An 11,156-nucleotide genomic window follows, 5' to 3' on the forward strand; every position below is an offset into this window, starting at 1 on the left:
TCAATTATTTTTCCCTAAAATAAAGCTTAAAGTGTGGCATCAGTGTTCTCCACTAAAAAAAAAAAAAAAAAAAAAATGGAGGGATGTTAAAATGTTCAGGCATGTGGCGGTTGTATACGGTCGAGGAAATCTCCCAGCCAGCTTGCTTTTGAAAAGGGAAAGATAAGACCACAGTGCATGGCGTGACGGTCCAGAGCACTCATGACCTCCTTGGAGAAAGTACTCCACGAGAGACCACCTATCTGGTTAGAAAGTGGCGTCCATGACATGAACTTATTTTGCTATTTCTGTAGGCTTTTATTAGAAGGTCTCACTGAGAAGAAAGAAAAGAATGTTCCTATAAACTTGGGACAGAAAAGCAATAAAAGCCACTAGAGACAGTCTGAATTTTTTTTTTTTTTTTTTGCGGTACGCGGGCCTCTCACTGCCGTGGCCTCTCCCGTTGCGGAGCACAGGGTCCGGACGCGCAGGCTCAGCGGCCATGGCTCACGGGCCCAGCCGCTCCGCAGCATGTGGGATCTTCCCAGACCGGGGCACGAACCCGCGTCCCCTGCATCGGCAGGCGGACTCTCAGCCACTGCACCACAGGGAAGCCCAGTCTGAAATTTTTATTGTAATATTTCACTGATCAGAAGGAGGAAGCCGGAAGCCTCACGAGGTTTGAGAAATCATAGACGATATGGACAGACCATTTTTTTTCTGCCTTGTGGAAAGGTAAAAATTAATCGGGGAATGTGGTTCAGAGCGGAAGAAGCAATTGGTCTAGTTGTGCTAGAATGAAGTATACTTTTTGTGAATTTTTTTATTGTGGTAAAATATATACAACATAAAATTTGACATTGTAACCATTTTTATGTGTCTCATTCTGTGGCATGAATTACATTCAGTGTTGAATAAACCTTCACTATGATTTCCAAAATGTTTTCATCTCCTCAAAGAGAAACTTTGTAACCATTAAGCCTAACTCTCCTCTTCCCCCAATCTTTGGTAACGTCTTTTCTACTTTCTGTCTTTATGAATTTGCCTATGGAATGAAGTACTTTTGTGAACCAGGGAGCTGTGAAACTAAGTTGGAGCTTGGGTGAAAAGACTGATCCTTTTTTTTTTTTTTTTTTTGCATTTTATTTATTTATTTTACACAGCAGGTTCTTATTAGCTATCTGTTTTATACATATTAGTGTATACATGTCAATCCCAATCTCCCAATTCATCCCACCACCACCTCCACCCGCCGCTTTCCCCCCTTGGTGTCCATACGTTTGTTCTCTACATCCGTGTCTCCATTTCTGCCCTGCAGAATGTACCATTTTTCTAGGTTCCACATATATGCGTTAATATACGATATTTGTTTTTCTCTTTCTGACTTACTTCACTCTGTATGACAGTCTCTAGGTCCATCCATGTCTCTACAAATGACCCAATTAGAAAAGACTAATTCTTGATGGATTCAGTACTTAATTTTATAGACAGGTGAAGCCGTGCAAAGTTTCAGAGCAAGAAATATGACCTGATCTATACGTAGCTTTCGTAGCTTCATCTGGAAGAGGTTTGTGGAATGGATCGGGGTCTGGAGACCAGTTGAGAGGCTGTTATAAAGCCCCAGGCTGGGGGTAAGGAACACTAGTAGCTGCTACTGAAATGGAAAAGAAGATTTAGGAGACATTTTAGGGGAAATACAGGAGGAAGCCACTACATGACCTGGCAAAATTACCTTGGGGATAAGGAGAGGGAGGATAACAGCTGTTTTGAGTCTGGGTAACTTGGGTGATTAATTTTTAAGCTACACTTAAATGAGACATTCTATTAAGAAGTCAAGAAAACAGTTACTTAAATTATCAACACAGTACAAGGAAAAGGTCTGAAAGAGGTGTGATGTTCTTTTAGGATAAACCCAAACTAAAGAACAAAAGAATTTTATCTTCTCTTAAACGTCATGGTTCGTGTGACATGGCACTTCATAGGAAGGGAAAGAGGTGGGAAGGATGGGTGGTCAGTCACTCTAGGGTGATGGAAAGTAACAACTCAGGGAGGGAGTGTGAATTAATTCTATGTGGAAGATCAGTCCTCGTGGAGGATTCTGCTGTGGTCAATGCTTGGCAGTGGTAAGTGTGATATCATGGCTAGGAGCCTGGAGTTTGGATCCAGACGTCTTGAGTTCAAATCCTACTCTGTCATGTACTAGCTGTGTGGGCTTGGTCAAGCTACTTAACCTCTATGAACCTCTGTAATAAGGAGTCATAAGAGTATCTCACTGGGTTGTTATACACAGATTAAATGATTTAGCATTCGTTGAGTGTTTAAAGAAGTACCCGGCTCAATGGTTTGAGTTAACCAAGAATACTGGCCTCCACGTCAACGCTAATTATTCATTTTATGGTTAAAAGTCAATTTTAAAGTACATAATTGGTATCATCATAACTCACTTTGAAAAATTCATTGACTTGGACTTGGATTGTTTGTTTCTAATGGGGTGTACGTTTTTTTTTTAATTTGTTTATTTGTTTTTTTTTGTTTTTGTTTTTGTTTTTTTTTTGCCTACAACGTGTAATATTGAGTTGAGCACATAGTAGGGCCTGAATCACCATATGGTTGACTAAATGAAGGAAATAATAAATTATCTTTATCCACGTCTAAAATTAGGAATACGGATTTCTAAGGATCTTTTGCTTCACTTGTAACTAAAATCAGGGGCACTGTTTTGAAGGTCATATTCAGCTTTTAAATGAGAGGGTTTTTCTATCATTTTTCTCCCAGGAAATTTAGAAGACGCCCAAATTGGCTGTGCTTAATACCAAGTGCCTCCGTGCGGTACACGCTTACCCCTGGACCAGCTGCACGCCGCCTTGCCCACCGCCCCTGGAATTCCTGATCGCCAGGCGGACCTGGGGCCCCCGGGAGCCGGGCTCCTCCGCAGGCTGGGCTCTGAGAGATTCGGTGGGCGCTGCTGCCCTCTGCTGGTGACCGCACGAAACACCGCTCTCCGTTCCCTTCACCTGGGCTTCTCGGAGGAAAGGGACTGAACCTGTGAGTACCTCCGAAACCTCCCTCACCCGCACCCTACACCCTGCAAAAAAAATGTTCAAAATCAAAGCACTACTAAGTGGTATAGATGAGCAGTAGGAAGTCTGACACAGTTCTGATTTTTCCCATTAGACCACAGCTCTTCTTTAAACGTTCACTATTTAATTCTTTCCCAAAGTTCACTTTCCTGCGCCTCTGCTTTGTTGAATTGGCTGGATACAGTGCTGTTTCGATGTGTCCAGTGTAGCGTTTTCAAGTTTATCTTAAGAAGAAATTGGAATGTAGGTGCCGTGTGTTCTGGACTGGTCGCACGATGTTTAGCAGTGCTCTGTGGTTGTGTCCTAGACTCCTGATGACAAAAATCAGAGACTCACCCTTTTTTTCCTCTTTATTTATGGCCTAGTGGTTAGCTTTGAATTTATACCTTTTGTAGTGCCTTTTGCCTTATGCCTCTTGATCATTTTTGTTGTTAAATGATAACCTTTGATTTCTGGAAATCATATCAGTTCATAAGGATTTTCCTTATTCTTTTTTAGCTCAGCCTAATGCTTCATCGTGTGTTATGTGCTGTAGCTTATTCGACCCCTTTCCTATATTTGGGCATGTAAATTGTTTCCAGTACTGTACAACTTCACGTAATGCTGCCATGAATAAGCGTGTGCGTGTGTATTTTTGTATGACTGGGGGTGTATCTTCAGGGTAGTGATTAGAAGTGGGATTGCTGCCTGAAAAGGTGAGGCCATATGTAGTTTTGTTCAATTTTACCAGACTTACTAGGGGCAGAGGCTCACTCTGAGAGGGTTAGTGACTAGCATTGATTGTGAGGATACTTGTGATGAAAGAAAGAGAGAGAGGGAGAGAGAGAAAGAGAGAAAAAGAAAAGAAAGAGAGGAAGAAAGAAAGAAAGGCAGAGGGAGGGAGGGAGGACCACATGGAATTTTAGCCATGTTGTCCTATCTCATGAGGACTTAGGAAAATAGTCTGGTTGGCAAGGAGGGGGAGGCATGCACTAGACCTCTTGGGACAATTAGAAACTGTAGCACGACTCGGCTCGTAGAGACCGATCTGCTGCTTGCTGGTTCTGGCCGTAAGGCTGACCTTGGTCCCTGCACAGCCTGGGTTAATGAAGATTCGTTCTGGTATGCCTGTCCCCGTTGGTGACACCACTCTTGTCTGTCTGGCTACTCTTCTTCCCACCACCACCTGAGTCCTTGGCTCTGTGAGACATTCATCCCTTCCTCCTGCTCTTTCTTGCCAGCTCGCGCCTAACTGTCTGATCTGATCGTGGCCACTCTAACTGCACCGCCTATTTCATGCTGTGCTCTGTACGTCCACTACTAACTGGGGAATCCCACCACGTTTCTAATTCAGGTTCTGATAAGTAAGAGTCTCGGTGCCCCGTACTTCCCTTTGGGACAGAACTGGTCATGCCAGGGCGTCTCCTAGGCCACCTGCAGTTTACACAGTGTGTCATGTGTCCCCCTAGGGCAGCCTGTCCAGAGGGGCTAATGGGTGGCACTGGAGCTATGACAGGTAACAGGATTGATATTTCTATAATTGAGCAGTTCAGCAGAAATGGGAACATGGCCGCGCTTATGACTTTACCTGTTATGTTCTCAATGGCTGCACAAGGCCAGTTGTAAATCCGTGCTCTTTCCCATCGCACTCTTGTTTTTAAACTGTCAAGAGGGGGAAAAAAAATGCTATCACGTGTTTCATCACTTGTTTTGTATATGAAGGGAGGTAATTACTAATGGAACTGAGAAAGTTGGTACCAGGTAACTTCCTGAAAAAGTGATCCTAAACCAAGTCCGTCATTTGTATCTTACCCTAAATGTCCCCTTGTCACAAAAGCCTTTCCTTACCATCGCTATCCCAAGAATGTGTTTACGTCCTCGCTATTCTGGCCACTGTCTGAATAATTTACTTAGCGGTCTGTTGTTTGTTTACCTTTCCCCATTCCTTCCCCACCAGAACATAAGCTCCATGAACTTAGTGGCTACCGGTCTGTCCTATACCCACGGCACCCAGAACAGGGCTCGGCACACAGTAGGAGCTTATAAATATTTGTTCAGCAAATCAGTGTAATGACGGCGAGGCTGTGTGAAAAGTGTCATGCTGTGTGACACAGTCGACACTTCCTGCTGCGTGCAAATGGCTTTTAGTAATCAAAAATTAAACTGATCTTGTTTACATCAATTATTCCAGCTCGATAACCCAATCCAGAAACAAGAGCATTTTGTAAGTACTCTTCTTCCTCCAGAATGCTGCTTTGCAAAGGTGTCTTCTAGCGAGGGCGAAATGAACGTGCTACGTGGATTGATCATTATGCTGCCATAACACTGGAGTTTGGTGTGTTCGGAGCAGATGGTCTAAGTCGGCATCCTCTGAGGTGTCATCAGTAGCTGCCTGTAAGGAAGGACGCTGGCAGTGGCAGAGGTAACTGCGCCTGCTTAAACCCATCTCGGACGTAAGCGGGGAAGCTGTCATCAGCCTCTCATATCAAGCCTTTGAAATTCAGTCAAAACGCTGAAAGTGCATGCCATTAAAAGTGAGCATCGCCACAGCCAAGCAGATGAAGTTAATTATACACCAAGAGGACCGTTTTTTAATGCAGTGGGCATGGTCGTCATCCGCATCAGCAGCCTGCGGGGCCTGGTACAGCACACTGACTACGTTCTGCTCAGAATGAAAGAATCCAGTCCCCTGAAACAGAGCATCCTTTTCAGAGCCAAATGCTCTCACATAAAGGGAAAGTACAAAGGCTGAGAAGAAGGAGGGCCCGCTTGATCGGGTTTCTAAATAAAACCAGGCTCCAATAGAAGAGAGCTTGTAACACTCATCATAAATGAAGAAAGTATGATTTAAAAATAAACCCTAGAAGCAGGGCTGATAAAGGAGACATCCCTGCCCTGAGCTCACCATAGCCCGTGTCACGTCAACGTTTTAATTTCTAGGGGGCTGGATTCTACAAAGAAGAGGCATGTTTATTTGTTCTCCAAGAGGCAACAAAGACCCCAGACTTCAGGCTTCTCTAGCAGGGTCTTTGTGAAACTAGTTAATCCAGTCAAATGGAGTTAATGGCTACAGAGAGGTTGATGGAATGGGCAATTTACTGTTCAATAATGAGCTGTCAATATGGGTCAAAGAACCCCTTTGATCAAGCCAATCACGGCAACCGTTCAGGGTTCCATTGATTTCTCTGCAATTAGTGGGCACGGTGCTAAAAAGCAAAGACGAAGACAGACCTGACTAGAAATGTGTCTCCTCTGTGCCGAGCAGAGAGCCTGACAGCAGGAGCCGGGCACGTGGCCTCAGAGAGCGTTGGCACCTGGCGATGAGTCCCAGAATCCCCTGTGATTTAGGTCTCTGGGCAATTGCAGTCGAAGTTTGGTTACGAATCTACAGTAGGAAGAATTGGAAACCAGAAAATACCAGTCGTGTATAATTTAAACGGCTCTCTCTGCTTTAATGACTATGTATACAGGTTTTCCCTTAAACTTAATAATGAGGTTTTTTTTTGTTTGTTTTTGTTTTTTTTGCTGTACGCGGGCCTCTCACTGTTGTGGTCTCTCCCGTTGCGGAGAACAGGCTCCGGACACGCAGGCTCAGCGGCCATGGCTCACGGGCCCAGCCGCTCCACGGCATGTGGGATCTTCCCGGACCGGGGCACGAACCCGTGTCCCCTGCATTGGCAGGCGGACTCTCAACCACTGCGCCACCAGGGAAGCCCAATAATGAGTTTTTGATCATACATCTACTCCTTATCAAAAATCTGAGTCTCTGATGATCATTTTTGGGGGGTTGGGAGGATTCTTTAGTTCTTTGCTGATGGACTTGAATTTATCTTCCCCCTTCTTTGAATTGAAATACTTCATGCCTTAGCTCCAGGTTTTAAAACATTGGCTAATAATTTATACTGGATTTTGTTTAAAGCTGGGCTTCACCTGAAATCATAAATCAAACGACAGAAGTGAGGATTTTCACATAATTCCCTGAGAGATTTATCTTCACATAAAAATGTGAAAAGTGAGGTGAAAAAAAGAATAAATGACAACTAAAAGCATCCCAAGTATAAAAGTCAAAATTTTTCCTGCATTCATTGTAATCAGTCTGTTGTTTTCATCCAAGAATGCTCATCGCCGTCAGAGTTCACCCTCTTGTCTGTGGGGTTAAAGTAATTCCTCAAGTGGAAAATCTCCAGCAGAGATACGGGTTTCCAGAAGTGTCCACAATGAGTAACACATTTAAGAAAAAACACCCATCATGTATCCAGGAAGAAGTATTGTTTAAGGAGGCAAAGAGATTTGCAGATTCCAGACCTTCACAATTACAAATTCCAAAGCAGAGCCTTCAAACAAAAATGCAGAGTCTTGACTGCGTTTCTCAAATATTTAAATGTGTTCTTCAAATTATTCAAGTAGTATATGGTTTTTAAAGGTTTGGTTTGAAAAAACCCACAGTGCCTGGCTTCCAGCACCTTCCCCAATAGTATCCCATATCCAGAGGCCACCACTTTTAACCTTGTCTTGGGGGTTTGACCCCTGTCTTTCTAAACAACGTGCTTGTACTGCTTTTGAACTTCTTTTCCAGTCTTAGATATTAACTTTTAACTGCCCACCATGAAAAGTAAAGCTCCGTGCAGACACACATTTTCTCAGATCCTCTGAAAAAGTTTCAGTCCTGGCTGAAAAAAAAAAAGGACATGAACGCAGAAGAATTTGTGCTGATTGAGAGCACAGTGGTCTGGGCCCCATTCCTAATTGCTGGGCCCGTCGTTTCCATGGATTTCCCATCCTGCTCTCATTAATTCCACGCCTGCTCTCCATCTTCTCAATCTGTTTTTATCCTAGCTTTGCTTCCATTTACATTGTTATAATGACATAAATGTTATTCACAATTGAGCCATGAATTATTTCAGAGTTATATTTTCTTTCCTGTACAACTTCGGTGCAATTGGGGTTAATAATTGTCTTGTGGTTTTGGGCATAGTTTTCTAAGTTCCTATCTGAGACCTAGACTCTCAGGCAAGAGTATAAATACACTCTCAGTATTTTCAAACTCATCATGTATTTGATCTGTTTCTTCTTTTTGGAGATTCCCTTCTAGAAGCCTCCACTCTATTCATTCATTCGTTCATTGATTCAAGAAATGTGTGTGGGTGTCTACTAGGTGCCAGGCCATCTTCTAGGCGCTGAATGTGCATGAAAGATAGGATTCTTGCCCTCCTGGAGTTTACATTGGAGTTGGAGGAGATAGAAATAAGCAGTAAGTCTAATAAAACATATTATTTTAGATGATGGTACATTGTATGGGAAAAAAAGTGAGCTTGACAAGATGGATTGGGAGTGCAGGAAGGGGGGGCGCTAATGATGTTATGAACAGAGGAGTTGGGAGAGGTGACATTTGAGCAGCCTTGAAGGGATGAGCGGGTCACGGGGAAGCGCATTCCAGGCAAAGGGAACGGTCGTGGCAAAGGCTCTGATGTGAAAATGTGCCTGCTGTGTTCAGGCCATAGCTAGGAGACAGGAGCTGCAGCAGATGCGTGAGGGGAGAACGGTCGAAGAGGACAACACAGAGACATTGGGAGGCGGCATCTCGCAGGGCCTTGTGGGCCACTGTAAAGGGGAACTTGAACTTGAAAAGGATCACACCATGGTGACTGGTCTGTCAAGAAGAGCACCAGGGGCGACGCAGGGAGACCAGTTAGGAGACCAAGATGCAGGAGGCAGAGAGTGGCGGAGTGGACCAGGTGTTAGCAGGAGAAATGGTGGAAAGCGGCCAGACTCTGGGTAGATTTTGAAGTTACTGTGAGTATGATTTCCTAGGGAAGTGAATGTGAAGAGGAGAGAGGGGGAGAAAGAAAAAGAGGTATCACGGGGAACCCACTTCCTGCTCCAGTCTTTCTGGAGCTTTCGAGGTCATCGACAAGGTTGTCATCCTGAGATCTCTCCTTTTTTCTTCATTGGAAAAAAGCAGAAACTTCATTTAAAAAAAAAGGAAAAATTGCACATAATTCTGCCACCCAAAGATAACTACTGGTAACATTTTGATGTATGCTTTGCCAGACGTTTTTTTAAATTGAAATATAGTTGATTTACAATGTGTCAATTTCTGCTGTACGGCAAAGTGATTCAGTTATTAATATATATACATTTTTTAAAATTTTCTTCATTATGGTTTATCATAAGATACTGAATACAGTTCACTGTGTGTAGCACCTTGTTGTTTGTCCATTCCCTGAGCTCTCTCTTTATACCATCCCAGGGATTCCTCTTCCCTTGGGTTGGATTCTCCATTTTCTAGGTAGAGTTCATCCTCTGCGACTTCCTTCCTGAGAATGGCAGATGGGAGATATGTTTGAGATTTTTGTAGGTCTTCAAATGCCCATATTCATTCCACAGTAAAAGGTGAGTAGGGGATTCTAGGCTGGTAATCATTTTACCTTGATCTCTGAAGGCCCTGTTTCATGGTCCCCAGTGTTCCATTTCAGAAGATATGAGCCATTCTGATGCTCATTCCTTCCTAAGTGACTTTGTTTTTTCTTCTCTTTAACCCTTGGAATTTTCTTGTTGTGCCCACTGTTCTGAGTTTTCACAGTGGGGCGACTTTAAAAGAAATCCTTATTGCTGGGTACTCAGTGGATTCTTTCAAATTAGAAACGTGGTGTCGTTCAGCTCTAGAGTGTCTCTCTTCTTAGTTTTCTCTGTTCTCTCTGGAACTCTTACTCAGATGGTGGCTCTCCTGACAGCTTCTCTCTGAACACCGTCAGGGAGGTTCCTAGTTCGGATTCTCCAGAAGAAAACAGAATCTGCCCAACCAGTTCATCTAGTTGAGACAAGACAAATTGGTCATGAATTGCTAACCAGCCAATGAATCAGTTTCCCTCAGCTTCACTCTCTGATCAGCTTTGGGTCACATGACCACAGCTGCCACTCCTGAGAGTTCCATAGAGGAGGATAGGCATTTGGGAACGGGCTTATGTCACTAAGATAGAGCTAATTGCAAATATTCTTTGCTGTCAAATCTTATGTCAAGTAATAGATTCTGGGCTGGAAAATATGGTTTTATAGATATATATAATATATATATTAACATATATATTAAAAAATATATATGTATAGTTTAAATATATATATTATAAATATATATTATTCCCCTAGTAAATTGTAAAAATATTTTAAATATGATATACCTTTCTCTTTAGATGTACATTCCAGATGGATCAAAGATTTAAGTGAAGAAAGAGAAAGAGAGAGAAAGGAAGGAAGGGAGGAAGGAAGGAAGGGAGGAAGGAAAGAAGAGCATAAATATACCAGAGGAAAACATGGATGAATATTTTTCAAACCATGGTGTTGGAAAGGTTTGACAATGAGAACAGAGACCATAAGGCAAAGAATGACAAATGTAACTACATAAACACTGTAAACTTTTATGTTGAAAAAAATTCCATAAAAATGTAGAAAAATAACTAGAGGAAAATTTGCAACAGTTGACAAGCATTTAGTTTCCTTAAGATATGAAGAGTGCTCACAGATCAATAAGGAAGATTTCGTAGAGGAATTGATAAAGCAAGATAGGCATTTCATCAAAGAGGAAATATATAGCGTCAGTACAATTGTGAAAAGAAATTCAGCGTCATACTAATAAGAGAAATGTAATGGGAAAGCAACACTGTTTCTGTTGCCGAAGATTAAAATGGGTGATAAAAATGTCTTGGCAAAGGGGGAGACAGGCCCTCTGTTTAATGTTGGTGGGAATGTGAGTTGGTGTATAATTTTTAGAAAAATAATTTAATCCTTATATACTATGTCAAAATGCAAAACGTTCAGCCCTCTTATTCAGCAATTACACTTCTAGGGATTTGGGGTAAGAAATAATTACCCAAGTGTGAAAATATATGCATGTAGATGGTCAACCCTAGGGTGTTTACGAGAGTGAGAAAATGAAAATGATTCAAATTGATATCAATTAAGGATTGAAAGGGGAAAAGTTGGTACATAAAAATAATGGAATCCTATGTGGTCATTAGAAGTGATGATGTCAATCCATATTTACCGGCATGGAATCTACCATACATGGTGGGGCGAACAAAGCAGTTTGTAAGGTACAAGTTTAGAATGATCCTATTAATA

The sequence above is a fragment of the Orcinus orca genome, chromosome 10 (assembly GCF_937001465.1).
Source record: "Orcinus orca chromosome 10, mOrcOrc1.1, whole genome shotgun sequence".
Classification (NCBI taxonomy): Eukaryota; Metazoa; Chordata; class Mammalia; order Artiodactyla; family Delphinidae; genus Orcinus; species Orcinus orca.